We start from the raw sequence: 25,582 nt of genomic DNA, 5'->3' as shown, positions 1-25,582 counted from the left end.
ATGGTTTTGAAAAGGGGAGCAGAGCGCAGGCGGTGGCTGCCGCATGGCCTGGACGCAGGCCGTGCCAAATGGTTTACGTCGGGTGTTATGGGGGTGGTGGAAGTGGTGGAACGAGGTTTAGTAAAAAAATATGAAACTTTACAAGAAAACCCTTTGGCGGCAAGCCTTCCAAAGAGGGTTAGTAAAAAAAATGAAACCTGCATACACAAGATTTGTTAAAAAGAGCTAAAGTCACAACACAAACTTCTTCTCTCAATAACGTCTCCAAATAAGGTGTGCTCCAATGAATGGCAACCTTCACCACAAAATTTAAAACAAAGATTAGATAGCCAAGCTCTGATACCATGTAAGAAATGATAATGTTGAGCAAGGAACGAGAAACAATCCAAGTAAGTTAAGTGTGAAACAATGTTACCATAAGATAAGCAAACTCCAAGAGCATACACCAAGATGGTTCAACAATGGAGACACGGATTTATAAGGGGAAAGCAAATAAAATCCCGTGTGAGTATTATGAATGAAGGCAAATGCCTAGAGAAGAGAGAGAGAGAGTGTTGGAGCAAAAGTAGCTCAATACAATAACATCAAGTGCTAAGAGTGTGTTGAAGAAAGAAGGAGGAGCATCTCTTATATAGAGATGAGAGAGGAGTTGCATTTGTAACTTCCATTTCTATGAATGCCACATTCATAATAGGTGTGTGCAAAGTGTCACAATCCTCTTAAGGAGGATAAACTAAATAAAGAGATAAACAAGAGTTGTCCTTACATGTGGAACAAAGGACAAACAATGACATGTCCTCTACATGTGTACAAGAGGAAAAACTATATTTAGGGACCCTTGGAATATCCCAATTAATATATCCAAGGAAAGATTAACCTTTCTAACATCTTTTTCCCATCCTTGCATCTTAGCCCTCAATCCCTCAAGCCTCTTGCCTATAAATTGGATCCTTCCCCTTTGAAAAATAACACAATCCATGAAATAAAGTCATAATGCCATTTTGAGAAGCCATTTTACATCAAAACCATACACTCACACCCAAATTCCAACTCCATTTGAAGCCCTTTTTGAAGCATAAGCTTGAGCATACATCCTATCTATTTAGACAAAGCTACTCAACAAGAGAGCTTCTCATTGAGAGAGCCCATTAATGGCTCATATTCTCAATTGAGAGTTCATCTTAGTCTATCTTGAAGTTTATGAATTTTGTTTAGTTTGTAGAAGCTTTATTTAAATTTGATTTCTATTAGCATACTAACATTGCTCATATACATTTTGGCATGCCCGGTGGGACCCCGCATGGGTAATCTTCATTAGCTTTTTTAGTCAAATTTTGTATGTCATTTGCTGATTTTGGCTAATTTTGCTTGTTTTTGTGATTGGTAGGATTGTATAAATTGGTTTTGTAAGTCCACATGAGCATGAAGAAGACAAAGGAACTCATAGTATATCTCATAGTGTTTGCAGATTTTTCAAGCTTATAGGTGGACAAAGAACTTGGAATTCTTCTTCCTCTTCTTGTCTATATTCTTCTTTTTCCATCTACTTCTTTTTCTTCTTCTTGTGGGAGATCTTGGCCATTTTTTTTAAGGAAGCAAAATCATACACACTTCTTTTTAGTGCTTAAAATGAACCCCCAAATCATACTTAAATCTATTAAAAATTAAAAATTTGCAAAAAAGAAAAAATCTTTTAACAAGTGAAACTAAACCAATCCAATCATTTGCATCCTTGCAACATCAAGGTTTTAGATGCATTCATGTAAAGTTAGGAACACTTCATTTTTGGGAATTTAAAAAGAACTTCAAGTTTCCATTTCAAAAGGTTCAAAATCAACACTAAGTGCACACTAAAATCTAAATCAAACTCAAAGCATCAATCAAGGATAAAATGAACCTCATTTGCAAATATTTTAAAGTTCTTTTAAAAATCTCATGAAAACTAAGAGTCCTAAATGGTTGCCAAAAATTGTCTTAAAAGCTTTGTTATTTGTTCCAAACAAATGTCTTGTTGCAAAATCTTGAATATTTCTTAGGTTTTTCATGCATCAAAATAATCTAAGAATATCATTTTTGGGCTTAAAATATGCAAACTAGAACACAAAATCTTGAATTAAAACCAAAGTCCAAAGAGTCATTTTCACTTTTGAGTCCAAAATAATCTTAAATGATCTAAGGTTTAAACAAAACACTTCAAAGTTCTTAAAACAACACACAAAATCTCAATCTTGAATGCTCAAAGGAAAAAAATTGAATGTTTAATCACTTGTCTTTGAATGCATGTTGCTAAACACACTCTTGAATGCCATGGATTAAAATCAAAATTTTCTTGAATGCATGATTAAAACAACAAATCCAATCTTGAATTCCAAGGATCAATTAACCATTGCAATATCAAACACTTCATTTGGAGCTTTTAAAATTGAACAAAACAAATCTCTTTTCCACATGCAATTTAGGCAAAGTTTGATTTTTGGACATTTAAGAAACTTCGTTAAGTTAAACACAAATTTGCAAAAATCAATTTGAGTAGTTCCTTGGACTCACCTCTTTTCTAATCACCCATCAAATATTAACCATTAGTTGCAATCTCAGCGCCATTCATGGCGATGGGTCTACTTGAAAAAGGTGTTAAATGTTCCACAATCTAACTCACTCACTTGGTCTTTGAACGTTTGCTTTAACTTTATCAAAAATTTTAAATGACCAAAAATCTAGATTAAATCGATCACACTTCATTTGGGTATTAAAATTGAACAACTATTGACGTGGAGGGCCTCCGAGCGCATGCTTGACAAATCGAGTCTCACACATCTTTGCTTTGGGCTTAAAACAAAATCACACCAACTCTTGAATGCTTTAAAGGAAATTAATCGATACTTGACGTGGAGGGCCTCCGGGTGCGTGAGTTTGCTTTTTTTGACCCTAACTCTTCTTCTTGTTTGCATTCTTCGATTGATTTACTTTTGTTGGCGCTTCAAGTTGGAATTGAACATTGTCTCTTAAACATGAGTGCTTGCAAAGTCTAGATTAGCACACATAAGAGTCAGTTGGTAAAAGAACAAGCATGTTTTTTTTAGCCCAAGGTCATCCAAGTCTTCTCTCCCCTTGTCGTCTTTCGAGGCCATCTTGGGTGCATAAGATTAGGATCCAAAACCTTATTTCTTTTTAGGAGGCCTGCTTGGGGATTTCATCACCCCTTGGACGACCTCAACTCTCGCATTTCAGCAGAGTATAAAAATTGGGAGGTGAATCGAAAGACACCTCTCTTGAGAGATTTTGTCACTCGGGCTAAGCCTCAAGGAACTTTATACCCTTGAGAAGTGAAAGAGGAGAAGTGGGTTACCGCTCCTCTCGGCTGTGTGACATCTTTTTGGTTTCATCTACGGATTTGGGCCTCGCGTACCTTGCATATATTGAGGACTCCCTAGCTAAACCAAATTTCATCCTTGTAAAAAGCTTCCTAGGATGTTGGTGTGTTTGACGTGCTTGCTCCAAAATTTTGTCTGCTTGTTTGTTCATAGCTTTTGAATGAATGTTTGCCAACTTTGGTCAAAATCCCAAAAAAGCAGAAATCTCCCAGCTCAAGGCATACTTAGCGTAGTCACTGCCTTATCAAAAAATCATCCAAGCTCCCCCACTGCAACCGAATCTATCTAGTTCTTTGCCTTAGAACAATCCCAAATCCAAAGTCCATCCAAATCATCCCCCTAGCCAGCTAGCAACCCAATCCAAAATCACCCAAGCCTTTAAAGAGTTGTTGTTACTCTGCCAGAGTTTGCTATCCAATCAATCCTACCAATCAAACAACCTCACCAAGGTTATCCCTTTGACAGAGCTTTGTCTAGGGTAATCTAGCTTTGTCACTTGTTATCCCTCATCACCTTGAGCTAAAGGTTGGGATCCACAAGTGGTCAATCTCGTGTCATGCCCATAGGATCATTAGTCTATCCTTAAGTTGACACAATCTCCACCAATCCAGTGCATAGGAAAGCAAAACTCTCACTTTTTGATAGCATGCCCTTGAAGTCTTCCATCCACAGGAAAGCCAAAAATCTCCAGCCAATCCTCCTTAGGTCTGTCATACAGCTTTGACTCTCCCTAGGAAATCTTTCATCAGCCAATCCAAAATCTGTGCTTAATCCAAATCCAACCATGAGCTTCCGTGTTCATCCATATGCAAGACCCCATCCCCATAAAACTCATCATCAAAGCATGAAGTACCAATCCTATCATGATGTGTTTGGTCGCATTGTCCTTGCTCCCACCAACTCCTATTCCAATGATGATGAAAATCTTGTTGACTATGACGGGTATATTGAAAGCCTTAGAAACATTCCCCCAAGCATCCCCCAAAATCCAAGAGTTATTCCAAACTATCTAGTCATGCCATCTAATATCCCAGCTACCCCTCCATCACCCCATCAACCAAGCTTCCAATCTTCCACCCCCATCACACTAGCTATTCTTGTCAATCCACCTCCACCTTCGACACACAAGTCTCCAAGGAATCTCCTAGAGGAAATACAAGAAAAGTTGCCTCCAACAGTCGATAAGCCATGTCATCTAATCCAACCATGTGAAGTAGTCAGTGATGAAGCTTCCCCATCTATAATATCACCTCCATCTCCCATAGCTATCATCCCCATACCATCCATCAAATTGCTTAAAATCCTTCCACTTCCCACAAGCATCAAAATCCCACCACCTATCAAATCCCTCCAAATCCTATCCACATCGCCTCTAAGCATTTCCCAAATCTCTCATAATGACCCTTATGCATCCATCTTCTACTCACCCATCTCCACTACTGAATCTCCCATCTATCCATCCCTTGCCTTTGAAGAATCCATCCCTTCACCTCCTATCGCACCATCCACTCCAAACCAATCCTATCAAGATCCTACCCAAAAGCATGTTGACATCCCCCAAAGCATAAATGAAGATATCATTGTACCATGTCTTCCATCCATAGTGCAGTCACCATCTCCTCCATCTCCAAAACCTCGAGCCATATCTCCTCCACTACAAGATATCTTGTCATCCCACCAGCTACATCAAGATCCTATCCTTCCATCTCCCCCGCTCCATGCTTCCATCTTACCACCTATCCAAGCTATTCCACCATCTATAATCTACCCTCTTGGTTCACTTACATTCATCCATGGTGGCCCTCTCTCAGCAGAAGAATTAAGAACAGTATCTCCCCATTGCAATAAACCTAATAAATCACTTCTACCATTTTCTGCAAGCAAAAAGTTTCCTCAGCTTGTTCAAATGCTCAATCGATGGCATTATCAAGGTCAAGGTTTAGGACCACAAGAGAAAGGAATCAGAGAGCCTATTATTGCACAAAAAAATCTAGGATTTCATGGTCTTGGATATGTATCCAAAGGCTCACCATCTAAAGGTGTTGGTACACCACACCCCCAAACCAAGCCTATCTCCAAGCCCACCATGCCAGCCTCCCATCACTCCTTCAAAAAATCTTATGTCATCCCCCCTCCACCATCTTTGCAACCCAAAACAACCTACCATATCCCCCCTTCATCCGCTAAATCCATTTTGGGTCCCTATGTCCCAAAATCTACCATCCTCCATCCTCCTATCAGCCATCATAAAAATCCTATTCCATCCATTCCTATGCAAGATCAACAAAGGCACATATCAGGGCACATCATCCATCATCATCCCCCTACATGCTCTTTCGTATCCTCTCCATCTCACAAAGCTTCCCACAATAATGTAAATGCCAACTTCAAAATGCATAAAGCTAAAAATCCATATCCTAGGCAATCATATGTCTATTCTAAAAGACATACTCCAAAAAGGAAAAATCCAATCAAAGAATGCAAAACAATGCAAAAGCCTATGAAAAGAAAATTCAATACCATGTGGATCCCCAAGAAAAAAATTGAAACCCAATGCATAATGGCATCCACCATTGCTAATCCCCCATCTAGTGACTAATGTCCCCCATCTCCTAACTTCATCTTGGGTGCCTATATCCCCAAGCACGCTTCCACAAATCCTCCATCATGCTCGCATCTACCATCTATCCCCCATATGCTCTTTTCACACTCGTTCCAACATGTGCCAATGTTGCTCTTGCAAGCATCCCCATCTCATGCTCCTTTCTAGCATTTTCATCCCTCCATCTCCTAGCATCAATCCCATCTAATCCGATCTATTGCATAAATCACACATCTGGTGTACCAATAGCTAGCAACAAAATTGAACATTCCAACAGCCAGTGAAAAATCCCAAAAAAGCCAAAATAGCTGAAGAAAGCCAAAATCATTCCAGCTAAGTCCAAAGTCAAAAAGTCAAAAAAAAAAAAGAAAAATAAAGCGTCCACTGGTGAAAACTTGGCAATTCAAGCACCTTGGACAAGTACCATGATGAAAACTTGGCAAACAAGCGTCATGCGTAATCCCACCATCCCTAGCTTAGCCTATCACCCTTATGCTTTTGGTCATCTCTTGACATCCAACTCAATCTTCCAATCTATCCACCTATCCTCCACCCTCCATCTTCCATCTCACACCGTCCACTAATCTCCTGCAACTTCAGCCAATCATCCCAGCTATCATCCATCTCCCTAGCCCCTTCAGCTTTTTCCATCCTAGCTTCAATCCTATCACATCCATCATAAGACCTCCTTCTGCATGTTATCTTCTGATTGGGGGCACTATATTCCTTAGAGATCTTGTCTTGTCCATCCTCCCTTGTCATTGGTATCTAGCTCTAGGCTATCCTCATGCAAACCCAATGTCATCTCTTTATATCCATCATAATCCTAGCTATCTACCATCCTATCCAACCATCTCATCCTGCTCCTCTAGCTATCCTTGGTCACAAAATCTCTCATCATCATTGGATGCATCCTTCCAAATCCATATCTTTCGCTATCACCCCACCCTTAGCTTTCGCATCTTGCACAACATCGAACCATATCGCTATCCTATCATCTTGAGCTTTTGCCTGCTTGTAACTATCTTGGTCCGTTAGCTTGTACCATATCTTGATTAGCTCACTTGTAAATATTTGGGTCTGTCAGCTTGTACATCCTCTTTAGCTTAGTACCATTGTATCTATCCAGCATTTGTGTCAGTTCATCCTTGATCAGCATCTTGCACCCATCGCACATCTTGGTTAGCTATTCCAATTCATCCTTTAGCTAGATTTCCTATCACCAAAGTGTTATCTTTCTTAGTTCAGCTTGCCAGATGCATCACTCATCCAAATCCACCAGCTTAGGTGCTCTCCGATAGGTCCTTGCAGGATATAGCTTTCCTCATGTCTGATCGTGGTCCGTTAGTACCTCGTCCTACCCATCTCATTGGCAAATGGTTCTCTTTTGGATTTTCACTTTCTTTTGATTTGGACTCTTCCCTATTGGGTCTTGAAGTATCTTTTCCAAGCAATCTCCTTGTTCCCTCCTCAAGGTTGCCACGATCTTCCATATCATGGTATACTGTGAATAGGGCAATCAGAGCGTAAGGTCTTGATCATGTCTTTTTCTTGTTTTCTTTTTTGCTTATGGGTTACCCAGTGTCATTTCCACACTGCTTCCTTTGGGATTCATGTGTGATACTGGGGCAATCCTTGCGTGTTTGTTTTGAGTCAGGTCGTCAATCCTCTGGACAGTTGGTGAAAAGGCCTTGATGTTCTTGGTAACCTTGGCAATTAACCAACAGTCCTATAGCAAATCTAGTGCTCAACTCCATCCATATTCAGCATCCGTCTCTCCTACCCTAGCTTATGCATCAGTATCTCTTTGAATCACTCATCACTCTTAGCTTTAGGGATCCACAATCCTAGTCTTAGGGATCCACCAATCCAAATCAATCCACCAAGCCTCATCTTTCAAGATCCACAATCCTAGTCCTAGGGATCTCCAAAACCCATCTTCCACCAATCTGACTCTTTGAAATCCTGTTGCATCAGCTTTATAATCCCCTCATCCATCTCCCTATCCTGGATTCCTTTTTATAGCGCTCTACTCCTTCATCCTCCACCTTCCCTAAAGTCTTAAGCTTGCTTCCTCTTCTGCATCTGATTCTCCTTTATCATTCTCCCATAGTGAGAGTTTGAGCTAATTCAGCCCCTTCTCTTTGCCAATCTGAGTTTCCTTACTCATCTTAGATTCTTGTATTTTTCAAGAAGCCATCGAGCCTCGCTTTCTCTCCCCGCTGCCTTCTTGAGGGGGCATCTCATAGTCCATTCTCTCCTCTTCTGCTCTAGCCTTGGGCATCTTATTTTCTTATCTTTGATGCCATACCACTTGCGGCATCACATCAAAGAGAGGCAAAATGTAGACACCTAAAAATCCTTTAAAAAATAAAGTATTTTTATTTTTTGAAAAAATCCCTGATGACATCATCATTAATTAATTAATTAATTAATTTTTATGCCATTAAATCTCTTTATCTTAATTAAAAATATTTAATTAAGGAATCCCTCCCAAAAATGTTTAAATCTTATTTAAACATTATTTCCTTATTTATTAATTATTTAATTAATAAATTGACCAAAAATCCTAAAATAAATAAAAAATTTATTTTTTGCTTAAAACTTGGCCAATTTCCTTATGACCAATAACCTCTTCCAAAATCTTCTAATCCTTCTTTAATTTTGATTAAAGGCTAATCCCATCATTTCCTACCCCTAATCCCAACTCAAAATATTTAATTAAGATTAAATATTAATCCTCATGTTTATTAAATTTTTTTTAATAAATATCTCCTCAACCCAAACCCTTGAAATAAATAAAACTTTATTTATTTCATAAAATCCTCATCCTAAGAAGTTCTAGACTCTTCTAGAAAGTCTTCATCCTCATCCTAGGAAATTCTAGACTATTCTAAAAAGTCTTTATCCTCATCCAAATTCTAGACTCTTCTAGAAGATGTCTTTAAACCTAATCCTAATCCCCTCCTAACCTTATCACATTCCCTAGACATGGGTTAAGAATTACTAACCCAAGCCAAAGTTAACAAATATCTCCTCCTTCACCCACCCTCATTAAATGCCATCCACTTGCCTATCCCTAAGCTAATCCTAAACCATCCTAATCCATCCTCTAATAATTTGCACAATCCTAAGCAAGCTTAAAACCCTCCTAATCAAGTCCAAATCGAAATTGCTGTCATCACCCTCAAAATATCTCAACCATAAAAATTTATGAAGCCCACTAGGCCATAAATGACTCTTCCAAGCCCTTTTATTGCTCTTACAAGTCATTATGAGGGTCTTTATGAAGATTTTATCCCTTGAGCCTCCTTTTTTGACTCATCCTTCCCCTTTCCTCTATCCTCTCACCATGTGACATGTGTCACTCCTTGATTGGCTGTAAGGAAGCACAATCCATGTGCTCTCTTCTCATGCAATCTGAGCCCTCCATAAGCTTTTTCCCATCCTTGCATCTTAGCCCTCAATCCCTCAAGCCTCTTATCTATAAATTGGATCCTTCCCCTTTGAAAAATAACACAATCCATGAAGTAAAGTCATAATGCCATTTTGAGAAGCCATTTTACATCAAAACCATACACTCACACCCAAATTCCAACTCCATTTGAAGCCCTTTTTGAAGCATACGCTTGAGCATACATCCTATCTATTTAGACAAAGCTACTCAACAAGAGAGCTTCTCATTGAGAGAGCCCATTAATGGCTCATATTCTCAATTGAGAGTTCATCTTAGTCTATCTTGAAGTTTATGAATTTTGTTTAGTTTGTAGAAGCTTTATTTAAATTTGGTTTCTATTAGCATACTAACATTGCTCATATACATGAAGGACTTTTCCTTTAGAATGTCGTTAGATCTCAAAGCCCTAATCTAACATGAAAAGACACTTTTTGCTTTTCTTCTAAGCTAGAATATTGACAAGAAACCACGACCAATAAAAATTGAGTAAAGTACAAAGATTTTTGAACTGGATAGTTGTTTGGATGCTCCATCTAAGGTGATAGAAAACATTGAATTTAAGATTCAAGCATGCAAATTATCAATGCATAGAATGGGTTGATGAAGGTATGTTTAGCATAAAACATTCCATGACCTAGTACTCAGCTATCATTTGTAGAGATTAGAGTTTTCAAAGCAATCACAGAGCTTCCAGTGTCAGTGGATTACTATCTTCAAAGCTATTTGCAAAAGTTTGCTAGTATTTATAGTCTATTTTACAAGATGTCTAACAAGGAGGTAGAAGAGATACAAGCATCATAAATGGAAGTTGCTGAAATTTAAACCTCAAAAGGAGGAAAAACTAGACAAAAGAAACCAAATAGGTTTGTGGAAGAATGGATAAATTTATTCTCAAGATCCTCTAATAGAATTTTTGTAGATGACCATGGTTTTGTGGACCTATACTCCCTATGTAGAGATGATACATGTCCTGTAGTCTCTAGTTATAAGCTTTTCAAATATTTCTACAACAACAAAGAGAAGAAGATAACTATTTGCAATCTATGGAAAAAGAACTTGGAAAAGTTAATCTTTCTAGAGGTTTTTGTGGATGTTGATTTGGTAAAGGCCTTGATCAAATCTTATAATCCAGACACCAAATCATTCCATAGGAGAGATGGGACTATTTTGTGTACACTGGACAAGGCTTCTTTCATTAAAGCATTCAGATTGGATGGTGTCATGACTGAGTCAATGGACTTGATTGACCTACAAGAAAAATTTGAAAGAAACACTAAGGCATATAATGGGAAATCAATGTTGTTACATATCCCCATGGACCTAAATTAGGTTGGTGATTACCCCAAGAAGGTGGACAAGAAGATGCCACTAGACAAATTTAAGAATTATTTTGTAAAAACTGTATATGGTGTCCATAAGGTGATTAGAAAGGATGGAACACACATGGTGTATGAGGTAGAATTTATCATTGCCAGAGATGTGAAACACCTCTACCATGGTGGAGATTATGATTATGTTGAGTATATTCTAGAAAAGATGAAGGAAAACATTGGACTCACCCAGGATGGAGAAATGGAGAAATTTAGTTTCCTTCATTACTCACTATTGATGCACTTGATCCTATACAAGAATTTGGGATATATAAGCCTAGACTTTATTGATCATACAACTGATGCCAATGGATAGATTCTAGTCCAATTGTTGACATAGGTATGGGACATTTTGTACCACTATTTTGATTCTATCTCATTTTTCAATAACGTACTATTATAATGAAGATGTTAGACCCAAGTTACTATAGAGCATCTAAGGTATTAAAAGGTTTATTGATACTAGCCCTCCCAAAAAATAAAAGACTAGACCATAATTGGGGAGATATTTTCCTATTTCCTACCTTTTCCTTGATGAGGGTTTATGGTTGTCCCCAACCCCCACATATTTTTCCAAAATCCATTCCTCCCAGAATGTCCATCATTGACTTCATGTGATAGTTATTTATGGTTAATAAGGAGTATCTAGGGCCTAAGGTAGATAGAGATACATTCATATGTAGATGTTTTAAGGTGGGAGATTTTTCAATTGGAAAGGAATCCCTTGACTAGATTCATTATTTTCTTCATCACTACAATTTATCTACTAGCCCATATAGAGTGTCTAATCCTAAATTGGATGAGGAACACCTTAAAAGAAATAAGGAATTATGTGTTGCCTAAAACTAGGGAGTTGCCCATTGATGACCTCATTCCCAATATTGTTGCTAAGGGGGAGGTAGCTGACAAACTATTAAAGTTTGATGATGCGTTGAGGTGGAGAGAGAGCTGAAGAGAGTTGATCCAAAATTTATAGGTTTTTACCTTGATGTCCCTAAGCCTTAGAGGATTAGAAAGATGGTGGTTGACCATGTACAAATCATGACACAAATGCCAGAGAAACCAGTTGGAGATGAAGAAAGGGTGAATCCTGATAGACCAGAGCCTAATGTAACCTTGGAATTAGAAGAAGATGAGCTCCCTAAGGCTTCATGGGTTACAAAGGGAAACAAGAGACAAAAGGTTTTCCACATCCCAGATAAGGCTAAACAAAGAACACTACAAATTCCACCTTGTATAAATCAGTACTTTGTTAATGCACAACTATATACAAGACAAGGTCATTGCAGCTGAGAACACACTCACTGACCTAGAACTAGTTGTAGCAAGGCTAGATGATAGGATCATCTAAGCCCAATTGTTTATAAAGGATGATGAATTCATTAAATCAATAGAATTCAAGATCTTCTTATACAAGGTAAAATAGAGTGAACTGGTGCTAAAGATGAAGCTAGGGGAATCAGATGAACAAAGGCAAGAATTAATTGAAAAATTGTATGCCTATGATCCTAAGAGTGAAGTCATTACTCTAGAGGAGGCAAGAGATCTGGTATAGAGGAGTGGGATTTTTTTAGTGCTTGGGTGGGATTTGGAACAAGAATTCATGCTTGACCAAATTAGGAAACAAGAAAATGCCATTTCCTATGAGGCATATGGTGCTAGAGGATTAGATAGAGGGTCTGATTTTAACATTAACATCAAGGCTCTGGCAATACGGAGCATGGCTCCTTCAACAAATGAGCCTAAATTAATGGATGTACAAAGCACTGATCATGGTACTTCAAGGTACCATAGGTATAGAAATTTCCAAGTTTGTAAAACATTTTTCATTTATGAATGAGGCCAAGGTAGAGGAGACAGAGACAAGGCTAGAAAAATCCTTTCATGATTATATAGATGTTAGGAAGCTCTATGAAGAGGAATTAAGAAAGAGCCATGTCTACATGGAGAGGATCGAGGAGCTTGAGCTAAGGTCTAGGGTTTGGAAGCTGAAGTTGCATCTCTTAGAGACCAACTAGCAAATGCAAAGCAAGTGGTCACTGCAAAATGGAATGGAGAATGGGACAATCAAGAGCAGCCATCTAAGGTCACAAAAAAGACCACAACATAGACAAATGAGCTAGAGGTTGATGATACAGAGCCAAGGAGAATGAGCATTGATGCTCCACCAACTCAGAAAGGAGATGAGGTAAGGACATTTGTCCTTAGATGTATGATTGGCCATAGGGTGGAGATTCTGGAGAACATTTCACAATAGGCCCATACATTGTATGTTTCTTTACAAGATGATGAGAAATTATGCAATGAAGCATATGTTGATGGCTAAAAAGCTAGATTTTCCTAATAAGATAATCATAGTAAAGGAGAGCCTAGAGATAATTAAGGAATTAATTGGTTTCTTCACTAGGAAATTATAAAGTATACAAGGAAAGCTAAAAGTTTTATCTTAGGGAATTGAGCCCTACATTCCACCAATTTTAGATAATGACAAAATGTTGACAGAATGACATGAATGGTCTTTTGAATTTATTGCAATATTGACTCAAGAGGCCACCGTGACAATTTTTTAAGATAGCAGTGACATCCCTTTCAATAATTTAATTGACTCCTTATTCAGAGCAGAAATAGATTTGAATAAATTCTTAGTGGAGTCTAAAGCCTTAATGGATGCCAAGTGGGAAAAATCCATGAAGGACCTAGAAGAGGTTAAAACCATAGAGTGGCCCACCAAGTGAGAGATTTATGTTTGGGAAGTGGTGGGAGAAATAAAGGCTCTACCAATAGGAAGCAACTGAGAAATAATTGAGATTAAAGGGAGCAAGAGATATAGATAATATCAGCTATCCTAAAAAAAGTATAAAAGAAGTAAATCTCTCATAAATACATGTATCAAATTTTGAAACTTTTGAGAAGGATAATGACAGAAGAAGACAAAGAAACAAAGTTAAAGCTCCAGTAGTAAATAGTCACCTGCTGACTTTTTAACTACTTGGATCAAGCGTAGAGGAATGTTTTGTATATCCTTTTGTATATTCCTTTCCCTTTTCTTTTCCATTAAGGTGTTGAAATATGTCCTCCTCCTATCTATAGCTTGTTGCAATCCTTTATAAGGATTTCCAAGATGTGGAGTAGAGGTTGAAAGTCCATATATTTTTCAGATTTATCTCATTTCATAGTCTATCTAGTTTGGTGATTGTATGAATGTGTTCAGGGTTATAATCTTGAAGGAATAGTGAATATGAATAGTCAAGTTGCCAAATTTTGAAATATACTAAGAGTTTATATCAAGTGTTGTATGTATCTTTAAAGAAAATTAATACAAAAGGAAATTTTGCATATTTGTGTATTTGAGTTTTGTCTCCTTCCTTGCATATCTGTGACCTTGAGATTGAAATGAACAATGTTCTTTTAGTTTAACAAAATTTAGATAAATTGTATACCTCTTATTGATTTCTTTTGGTTCAAAGAATTAAGTAATTACTTTTAGTAACTAGTAGGGTTTTGGGGTATATAAGTGGGATATAATATGAATGAAATTCAGAGTTCATAGTTGACAAATTTAATTGCAAGTCAATTAAATAGGTCTAAGATTGCTGGTTTTGACTCTATATAACAATGGATAAGGCATAATCAATTAATTTCAGTTATAATTTGATGGTTTATATAGTTACAAAATGTACACATAAATCAAAATCAATTTTCCATTTTATGTAATGAAGAACTAAAGTTACTAGTCAACCCTTATTTGTAATAGCTTTCCTCATGATTATAAGGTGCTATTGTGATCAAGAAGTTTACTACAAATCTAAGAAGTAACTGTGACCAATATCTTTAATAAGGGATAGGTTTGAAGGAAAAGGCATTAATAAGTAAGTGTTTGAAGAGAAAATCCAAATCATCAATCACCTTCATATCCCTAAGGTTCACCCACCTTGGCACTATAGAGCCTAAAGAGTAGGGAGTACTTTGTGCTCTATTCAAATTGGTCTAGAGCTGAGACTAATCATATTGAATATAGGATCTAGCTAATCCTTAGGTTTGTTTATGTCTTATGCATCCTAGTATTGGGTTTTAAGTACCTACTAGTCTAAAAAAACAAACAACAGAGAGTGACTATGACAACAAAGAGGCAACAACCTACCAATACACAAAATTTTGATGTTGGTTAAGTTTAGTTAGATCTTCCCCAATACTTTATCTTATCCTAAGGATCTATATGAATTGCCTTTGATTCCTTAGTATTTTTACTAGCATAGTACTAGGACATCGTAAAAAATGATTCAATCAAGATAGAACCATTCAATATATATTTAATATTGAACAAGACATGAACACATGTGAGTGATAAGACAATACAAAAGAAAAGGGGAAAAAAACTAGTCAATGACACCAATTCCTTCTTGAAGCTTGGTTATCTCTTCAAGCTCCCTCTTCTTTCCTAACTACTCTAGTTCCACACTACCTCCCCATTTTTGTGTCCTTTCACAAGCTCCATAACTATTTTTACCCTTCCCTTCTTTTGATCAAGTAATTATTTTCCCTTTATTTTCTCCCTTACCAAAACCAACTCCTCCCCATTTTCTAAGTGCAAAAGATATTATTTTGATTCCCTATATCTATTATTATTATTTTAAAATGAAAATTGTTTCAATAGTCTACATAGAAATGAAAACTCCAATTGATGTGGAATATGCAAGAATGGGTTGGACATCTCACTTGGAAAGATTAGTAGACCCACTTTTCTCATTTATGTGACCTAGGCCCTCAAGCCCATCTTGTCATCACAATATTTAAGGGAATTTCAAGTCAGTAATTGTTACATCTTAAGATTAATAAGAATTCATAGTTTTATATATGCAAGTGTGCTTAATTAACATATAAGCACAAGTTGTTATGTATGATCTTCTCGCCATTAAATCATCATAGGTAAGAAACAAAACATAATTATGGTTGAGGTGATTTCTTTCCCAACCATGAAGCTTTACACATCCTTGGGATCCTATCTAACACGTGGAACTCTCAACCTTGCAATGCCCATACAATACAAAAGGTAGGAGGTATTTGGTATATCTATGAAACACAGTACACACTAGCCACCTCAAGATCAAAGAAATCTTGAAATAAAGATTGACAATTCTCAAATCCAAGCCCAAGAAGGAGGCACAAAACCATCAAAAATAAAAGTGAACAAGAGTCACTATAGATATATCACTAACAAAATAAGTGGCTAGGTGCTCACAAGGAACATATAAATATTTCATGTTGTCCCTTCATCACTTCAAAGTTCATAAAAACTAAAAGATCACATAATAAAATAAAAACCACTCCACATAAAAACATAGTGATTCTCACTAATCACCAAGGAGTAGATTCTACATGACACCTTGCATCCAAGGAGCATTAAGAACATGAGAAAACTCCAAAAACACACATCACATGCAATACATCTTGTTAATTATACCTTTTCTTTTGTAATTGCATGCATTCCTAACTTCAAAATGTAACATACAATGCTTTACAATAAAAAAATTTGTATTCTTCCTTTATATCATACTATATTATTCCAACAATATCATGAATCTAGTATCAATTTTTTTGCACCACATGCAACATGTGTCACTTATACAGTATAGACATATTTTCATTTCTATCACAAGCCAAGTCTAGAATCTTGTAGGAACTCATGACCTAGTTCAATAAACCACCAATTAATGACCTCAATGGATAAAATAAATTTTGATAAGGGAAATCTTGCATCACCCACAAATATTTATGTTTCCAATTTTCCAATTTGTATGTTTTTAATAAGGGTTATTCCTGCATAGAGTTTCTATTTGAGAGAGCTTGCTCATTTTAGTAAGCTAGTATTGTGTGCTCTTAATTTTTTAATCTCATATATAGAGGTTCATCTTTGACATATCGGCCTACTAGATGAGTTTTATTGTCATATCATATTTAAAAATATTGGTACAGTTATTGCAGATTTTTGGAATGAATTTTGGCTATCCAAACTTTAGGTCCAACAATGAAGGCCTAAATGGCTTGAAAATGAGGCAAAATATCATCTAATTGCTGCTTATACAATTATTCATTGTAGGTCACTAGCCAAGGTTTCTAGAATGGGGTTGTAATAGCCCATTGGGTCAATGGTTTGCTAGTTATGACTTCTAGAAGTGGACCAATCCGAAAATGTAATTTATAAATTGTCTTGAGTCAATCATATGTGATGAAGTATAATGGAACAATATAATATGAGGTTGGTTAGCCTCAAGGGTTAGGGCTTAATGTTTAAAACCTTCTCAGGTGGTTAAAAGTGCATATATAAGGAAGGCATGTAGGTTGTCTAGGGAAGTTTTGGGTGATAGTCATAACTTTGTCTTCCAAGTTGTTGTGAGGAAGGCACCCATATGCTTTTGCATATTGTAATTTTATAACTCCACATTTGTGACAATAATAAGAAGCCCATATTTTTTTCTCTCAATTTGTGTTGTTCTTTATTTATGTTGGTTGTTGTAGTATTAAGGGGAGCATCCTTCATCAAGTGGTATCAAAGTGGGAGTTCTTAGGTGTGTAAACATATCACTAGCTAGGAGATAATTTACACCAAGACCGTTGTTTGTGCTTGCTAAAATGATTGGACTAGAAACTAAGGTTTGTGCATATAGATTCACTAGTACATTTGCACTTGTTTTTCTACCAAAATTTTCAACCAAAGGTATGATTTATTTTATTTTTTGGTTTTCATCCCTGTATTGGTCAAAGTGTATTAAGTTTTTCCAAATTGGTCAAAATTTTGAGCAACTCAGGTCATAAGAAATAAAAAATATGTTAATCTTATATGTACATAGGATTATAGTATATGATATTATTGTTTAATCTTATTTCATTCCCACCCATGTAGGGTGCCATTGCAGGTAAATTTTGTAAGATTCAACACTGGAGGAAGGTGAATGATCACTGAAGGAAGGTGAATGATCACTGCATTCATTCTATGGCAGTTTTGAGACATTGGCAGATGAAGAAAGTAGGAAGTGTTTACACTATTTTGTCAAGTCTGAAAGGGTGAACTAGTCTAAAAGGGTGAACTTGTGATCAAAGCAACATTCCAGGCATCCTAGAGTGAATTCCTAGGCTAGATTTTCTTAATAGGCAAAGTATGCCATGGACTTTGAAGTCGAGCTTCCCAAGTGCAAGGATTCTTTACCTGTGGTGTCTTGAATCTGCATCTTCTTGCAAAGAAATTGCTGGAGGAAGCTGAATCTGATACTTAGACAAGCCAAATCAACATGCGATTTTCCATTTGAAGGTTACAATATCCTGGTGAGATTTTAATTCCATGTGTCATAATCAATGCAAAAAGAATATAAATATATCATTTATATGCCTTTCTATATTTGTGCAATATGTTTTCCTTTCAACAATGAAGAATATAAGATGTTTGTGCAAATCAATTATATTGACATCTTGGAAAATGATCTCTTAATTTCATGATCATCAAATGCATTCAATCAATGATCCTTAATATGCACCAAGTGCTTGTATCTTACTCCATAGGCTCTTTCAATTTGATAGTATGGATCAAAATGGGATCTTCATTCCAATAACTCCAAAGAATAATGCTTGAATTCTCTCTCTGTTACTTACTACTAGAAGCAATGAACAAGCTTTGGTGTCAAAACTATGTGGAAATGCAATTCCTAGCATGTTCGTATGCTTTTGACTCCTGTCATTTATAACTAACTACCTTGCAACTTCCTTGAGCAACAACTATTTGGTAGAAACTTTGGGAGTTTGATTGGGAATATTGTACTTTCTAATATGCAGATGTAGGTGAATTTTGGAAACTTAGCATACCATGATCCATACTTCTTCACAATTTCTCCACTTAACTTGATAATCTCATTAGGAGTACCTTGTAATACTCTCACTGTGTGCATAGAAAAGGATTTGTTTGCAATCTTAAACCCATCCCTATCTTGAGGTTACATTTGTGGATAATAATCATATATTATGTATTGTCTTGGTCCAATTCCAATTACACCCAAACATTTCAATCCTTTGTACTTGTGTACTCACAAAGTCATGTAGATCATACACGAGCTCATGCAAAATATCATTGATTTCATCATAGTTCTTAATTGTATATTTAAGTTGACATTGATCATTGTTTCCCAATTAAATCTTTCACTTGCATTAATGATAATCTTGATTAAATAGCTCATCCATGATCTGAATAGTGCCGCCTGTGAGCTTCCAATTTCTTTATTCAATTTGATTATGATGTCCTGATATCTTCTTTAAAATATTCCTTGGTCAACTTTGACAACTTGGTATTGTGCTTCCTAGATTATAATCATTCATTGTTGACAAGAGTGATGTAGTCATCCTCTTTTTTTTTCAAACTCTTCCATGACAAACTCTCATGTTCTGATTAAGCCATCTTTGTGCTATGAGATAGTGAATGGATCCCTTATGTTATCAAGTATGATTGCAGCCACAAGACTTCCTTTATGGGTAAGTACTTGTTTCAATATCATATCTTCTAGTACATTCAGCCATTAGCTTGGTGTAAGTTGCTAGTATCTTTATTATTATCTTTATTTGTGATGGGACTAAGTTTACACTTATAAATAAAGATAATTATTAACTTGTGTGCTAATACACTTACAACTTGTGTGATATTATCTTTATTTATCTTCTAGTTTACACCTATATCTTCTAGTATATTATTAATTAAGTGTAAACTTAGTCCCATCACCTATCATTATTTGTAGCAACTTACACATATTCATAAGGATCATATCACAAATCACACACATCATGATTATAATGAGCACTTGTCTCATATACGAAAACTTTCTCATACACATCACAGGTACACAAGTTAACTAGCTTTCCATACATCACATACATAGTAAGTAGCTCCAATATACATCACAAAGACTATAGTGACTTTCTCACATGTGAATCACAAGACAATAGTGACTAGTCCACATATAATGGCTAATCATTCCCCACCCATGTGCATCCCAAAGTAGGGATTGTTAGTGCATCGTGCACTACACTATAGGTCCCATTCCTTTACTTGGTCTTAGCACTAGTAGATACTTGGGAAGGGGATTAGGTTCATCCCATGCTAAACCCAATTGGGTGAAGTTTACCATTTCCACTTCAAACTAAACCCAAAAGCATACCATTAGGTTTGTCCAATTATCACCTACCTATTCCTGATTAGAAATTCTATTCCCTATAGTCCCTCAGATAACCAAGCAATTAATCCTTGAGGAGGTAGCCTCATGATAGGTTTTAGATATATGTGCCACAAATCCTTTGAGGGAGCCTACTCATAAATGGTTTCCAAGGCCCACAAACAAGTAATTCCCCATATTTATCAAGGTTAGTGATGAAGAGTGCAACAAGGAATTGAATGGTTGAAAATGTATTGTGAATCATCAATAATTCCTTAATGTAATTCAAATGCATAATGATGAAAGTTGATCATTAGGAATTGGCACTCTCTTAGTAAGGAAAGTTTTATATCATTATTTCTGAGTGGGATCTAAACCCTAGTTGGGAATAGTAGAGTAAGTTAGTAAAAGTCTCAATAGGGGAAATTATAGTAGTAGAGTATGCTAACATCTCATTTGAGGAAGGCAATGAGTGGAAATGAAACCAGTAAGTCTTCAATGGTAGCAGTTTGACTATATATGAACTAAATATTGGTGAGGGTCCAATAGATAGTTATTAATTACTAGAAAAGTATCAAAATATTACACTTTGACTCAAATCAAGAGTCACATATAAAATAGTCATTGTTTGATGGAGGTTGTGATATAATGCTTTAAGATATGAAGTCATCTATTCACCTAGGCATCGAATAAGATTGAACACTCTATCATAGTTTATCAATTGATGTGGGCATGTGGAGATCTAAGGGATATGAAAGAAGATTAGTCACAAACCTCTACCAATAACACAAAATCTAAGTTATTCAAGTTGATAGATGATAAGATGATCATAGAATTTGCTAAAGATTTAATGATATCAAGATTATTATACTGCTCATGGGGATGATGCACTCTTCATTGCAAAAGCTTACTACCACACCACAACTTCTCTTTGTCACTTAGATAATGAACTCTTCATTGCATTAGTAGGAATATGTTCGAAATGATTATTAGAAACTTGTTGTTAGAGAGGACTGATCATATTGTGGATCTTTTTGAGGGAAGTGGGTCAAATTGGAGGTTGGTAGAAACTAGAACCCCTGGCAAGCTTGGCAGTTTTGAGGACATTCTCTTTACTAGCAATGACATGTAAGATACACCAATGATAATTTCTCTTCAATATGTTATTCATGAGAATTATTACCTTGTGGGTATGGCCTTTTTTGACCTGACAAAGATAACATTAGGCATCAACAAGTTTCTTGATGACAATCAATACTCGAACCTGGAATCTGCTATGATAGCTCTTGGTTGTAGGGAATGCTTGTTACCTCTAAGCAGTGGAAAGTCCACTGATAATATATGCCTGCATGATGTATTAGCAAGTTGTAATGTTCTCTTAACTGAAAAGAAGAAATCCGATCTCAAATCTAGGGATGTTGATCAAGATCTTTGTCACCTTGTAAAAGGTTCAGTTGAGTCATTAAAGGACATAGTTGCAAGTTTAGAGTCTGCTATTGGAGCTTTGGGGGCCCTCCTCTCTTACGTATATTTGCTTGCATATGATAGCAATTATGGAAAGTTTACAATTCAAAATTAACACATAGGCATATTTATGTGGCTAGATGTTGCAACTTTATGAGCATTGAATGTTCTTGAAAGTAAACTATATGTGAACAAGAACCTTAGTTTATTTGGATTGATGAATAGGAAATGTACTACTGGCATGAGGAAGAGACTATTGAATAGGTGGCTCAAGAAACCTCTCTTAGATGTAGAAGAGATCAAGTGTAGACTAGATATGGTGCAGGCATTTGTTGAGGGTGCAACATTACGCCAAGATTTAAGACTTCATCTAATAAGAATTGCAGATATCGACCAACTTATGTAGAAACTAGAGAAGGGTAGGGACAATCTACAAGATATTGTAAAGCTCTATCAGGAAAGGACCTTTAAGTTTTAATGTATTTGATTTTTTATACTATGCATTTACAATAAACAAGGTTTGTGTTTTTTCTCTTCTTGGATACTTTTGCATTGAACTTATGTGTTTCTTTCAAAACAATGACATCATGCTTTTGAATGAAAATTGATCATTGCTTTGTATATAAATTTACTTTTGTGATGTGAAATTGTACTTACTAATTAAATGGTGTATTTCATCATCTATGATTGTTCTTAGCTATCATGCTAAGATTGTAGTTAGTAGATATTACATATTTTACAAGATGAGAACTATGGTTTTCAAGCACTTAAACTATTTTTGGATTATTTTTGTTCGCTATAGTTATTGTACATGTGATAGATGAGCATACAACTTCCTGTAATCAAAAGTTCACTCAAAAGATATCAAGGGGACTTTTCTTTATTGATCGAGGAAAGATATTTGGATGCCTTTGAACTTTGGATAAATGAAGAACATTTGACAAAGTTTGCAGCACTTGTGGAGGCAACTATTGATCTCAATCAACTTGACAATGCATAGTACATGATCTCAACTAGTTACAATCCTAGTTTGACGACACTTAAGAGTGAACTAGATGGAGTGGAAGAAAAAATTCAAAAAGTACATCATAAAGCAATAGATGATTTGGATCTTCCTATTGACAAGGCTTTAAAATTGGACAAAGGTACACAATTTGAACATGTATTTAGGATTACAAAGGAAGAGGAACCAAAAGTATGAAAGAAGTTGAATACACAGTATATAGTCTTAGAGACATAGAAGGATGGAGTCAAATTCACAAATGCAAAAATTAAGCAACTTGGAGAGCAATATATTAAGTTAGCAAATGAATATTCAAGTAGTCAAAGACAATTTGTTACTCGTGTGGTATAGACAACAACAACATTTACTAAGGTAAGTTTTTTTAAGTCTATTTTTAACCTCATTTACTATTTAATCTTTGTGAGAAATAATTCTATACATAGTCTTAATAAAATTTTCTTTGATATTGTGTGTTCTTTTTAAATATATTTATGGCTTTAATTCATATGTCCTCACTCATTGTTGAGTCCTGACTATTTTTATTTAAAGTCCTTAAAGCTTATATGATTATTTCAAATAATAATGGCTAGAATAATCTATTCCTTTTGCATGCTTATTGAATCTTCCAAAAAGAATGTATTATAATAGGAGAACTAAATTTTTTGTAGGTGATGATTGATTTGAAATTTTCTTAATGCCAGTTGGATGATTTTGTATGGATATCAAGTAATGTTGTAAGACAAGATTTGAATGAATTGGTTCTTGAACTCATAGGCTTTTGATAGCATACAATGAAAATCTATGTTAACACTTAAGTAGTTAACTCTATGCTTCATATTTCTTTAGGAATTTTTCAAGATTGTATAAGTAATGGAAAGGCGAGGGTTCCTCATGGTAATATTTTTTCCAGCAATGACCTAAAAGCGGGGTTATGTTTTTGTTTGGTTTAGGATAGCTCCTTTATCCCTTTATAACATCTAACTAAAGGACCATTTGTGATACCATTCATCATTGGAAATGGGGTCTAAGTCCATAAGCATACATGTAGACTATATGTTGTTATAGAGCAATATGTCTCAGGAAATCTAAGCTCACTTTTAAGGATGACTTAGTATAAGATGGCAACATGACCTTAAGTCCTGACCCCATTTCCAAATTTCATGCCCCATTTCCAATTGTCATGCTCCATTTTGGTTTTTCATTGATCAGTTTAGTTTGTTTAGACCATTTTTCATATAGTGTATATTAATGGAGATGCTCTACTCTTAAGTAGAGCTTGAGAGCCCATTGTATCATATTAGGTGTAAAGAAAATTGATTTTGAAGTTGACAGTTTGGTTTTTTGAATCTTGAAGTGCTTAATTAATAATACTTATAATATGTTATGTATATATCAACAATATTATTAATGTTACTTATCACTTCCTTTATGAATAATTTGAAGTGTTGTAGAGATTTCTTCATCAATATTAATTTAGAATTCTAGTTTCATATGATTAATTTGTTATGCTGCATGCAAGTTTTTGAAGTGATTTCTAGTATACTTTTTGAATTGGATGTTTTTCTTAGTTTTTCTGATCTTGTTGTGAGCTATCCAACACCATATGTAAGGCTAGATATCACTTATCAATAAATTCTTTTCCAAAGAATATGTTTTCAATTTTATTTTTCTTATTTGAATTGTCTCTAAAATTATGTTGGATGTGCCTTATTAAATCAAATATATTTTTTCCATGTCTTCGAGTTATTAGGAGGAAGGGTACATAATACTTAAGGGGAGCAGACATCCTTTTGTTGAAGCTCAAGATGGTGTAAATTTCATACCAAATGATTATTTTCTTGTGAGTTGTGTAAATAGGATTCAGATGAATGCCTACTTTTTCATCTTTACTTTCCTTTATTACATTACAATAATATTATTATCTTTGTAATAATGTTAATCATATGGTTGTTTTCTAGGTGAGGGGTAAAAGCTAGTTCCAAATCATCACTGGACCAAACATGAGAGGTAAATCAACTTTCATTAGGTAGGTATGGTATAGTATTTCGACTATAGAACTACAAATTGTTTATTTTCCTTTACATCACCCTACTTAGTATGTTTTCAATTTATATGTTTTATTTTAAAAGTGAGCTGAGTCAAATTAAACTAGATATTTTAAAATTCTGTGATTTTGTTTTGGTCTAGATATTATTCAATCTAGCATTGTACAGCCCAGACACTCAGAATTACCAAAGTTGATAGTATCTTTATGTGAGCAATTAAGAATTATTATGGCTTTAGCCTTAAACTGTAATTGCATCTAGGCGATTCTACTCTTGTTTTATATAAAGAAATCTAGAAGTTTCTTATTTTTTGCTCTGATTTGGTGGTGTTTGGAGTGATTTAGTTCTTTATCTTACTTGCATGATCCTTCCTTCTAAAATTAACTAGACCTTATAATTCTCTTTTCTCTTACCCAATCTCTAGAATTTGGAGTGAATGTTGTTCTTACTTTAAGTTCTTGTGGGAATAATCACTATTTTCAGTTGTGCTGATCATGTCATTTTTTGTTCCTCTCCTTGTTTAGTTTTCTCATTCTCACTTATGCTCTCATTCAAGTTTTTTAATGTTGGGTCACTTCCTTTGTAATCTATTTCTAAGCAATATTTTCTATTAAGCCAATAAAAAATATATTATGATTTCATGTAGAATGGATCGTATTTCCTTAGGGTGATCACTAGCTCAAGAAAATGTAAGGATGCAAGGTTCCAATAACAAATTTTTAGAGAGCACATTGAGGAGAATGTTCTTCTAATAAAGTTTAAGTAGTTACAAATGTGAAATATATTCATTGAGAAACCAAGTAAATTGGTTGTGTCCAACTACATGCACATCTAGTGTACCCTGTATCAAGTGTATGTCATGAGATCAAGGACATTGGTGAAATTCAATGGTTCAAGAAGGTAGTGGTAGAGACAAAGGAGGTGTGTGCATGCTTGCGTGTAACCATCACAGCTCCTTGGCATTGCTTCAATCCTTTTCAATGAAATAATTTCTCAATCTAGTTGAGATCTAGTATGTTTCCTACTTCATTTTTTGAAGAAAATGATTAAGTTATAGAAGTCCTAGAAAGTTATAATCAAGA

General features: G+C 35.5%; 1 pseudogene; it reads left to right on the top strand.

Moving 5' to 3' along the window:
- Nucleotides 1–24,485, top strand: LOC149552264 (DNA mismatch repair protein MSH2-like; annotated as a pseudogene).
- Nucleotides 24,486–25,582: the final 1,097 nt, after the last annotated feature.

The sequence above is a fragment of the Cupressus sempervirens genome, chromosome 6 (genome assembly GCF_028749045.1).
Source record: "Cupressus sempervirens isolate cs-2001-9-10 chromosome 6, ASM2874904v1, whole genome shotgun sequence".
Classification (NCBI taxonomy): Eukaryota; Viridiplantae; Streptophyta; class Pinopsida; order Cupressales; family Cupressaceae; genus Cupressus; species Cupressus sempervirens.
This window is presented reverse-complemented; position numbering and strand designations above follow the sequence as displayed.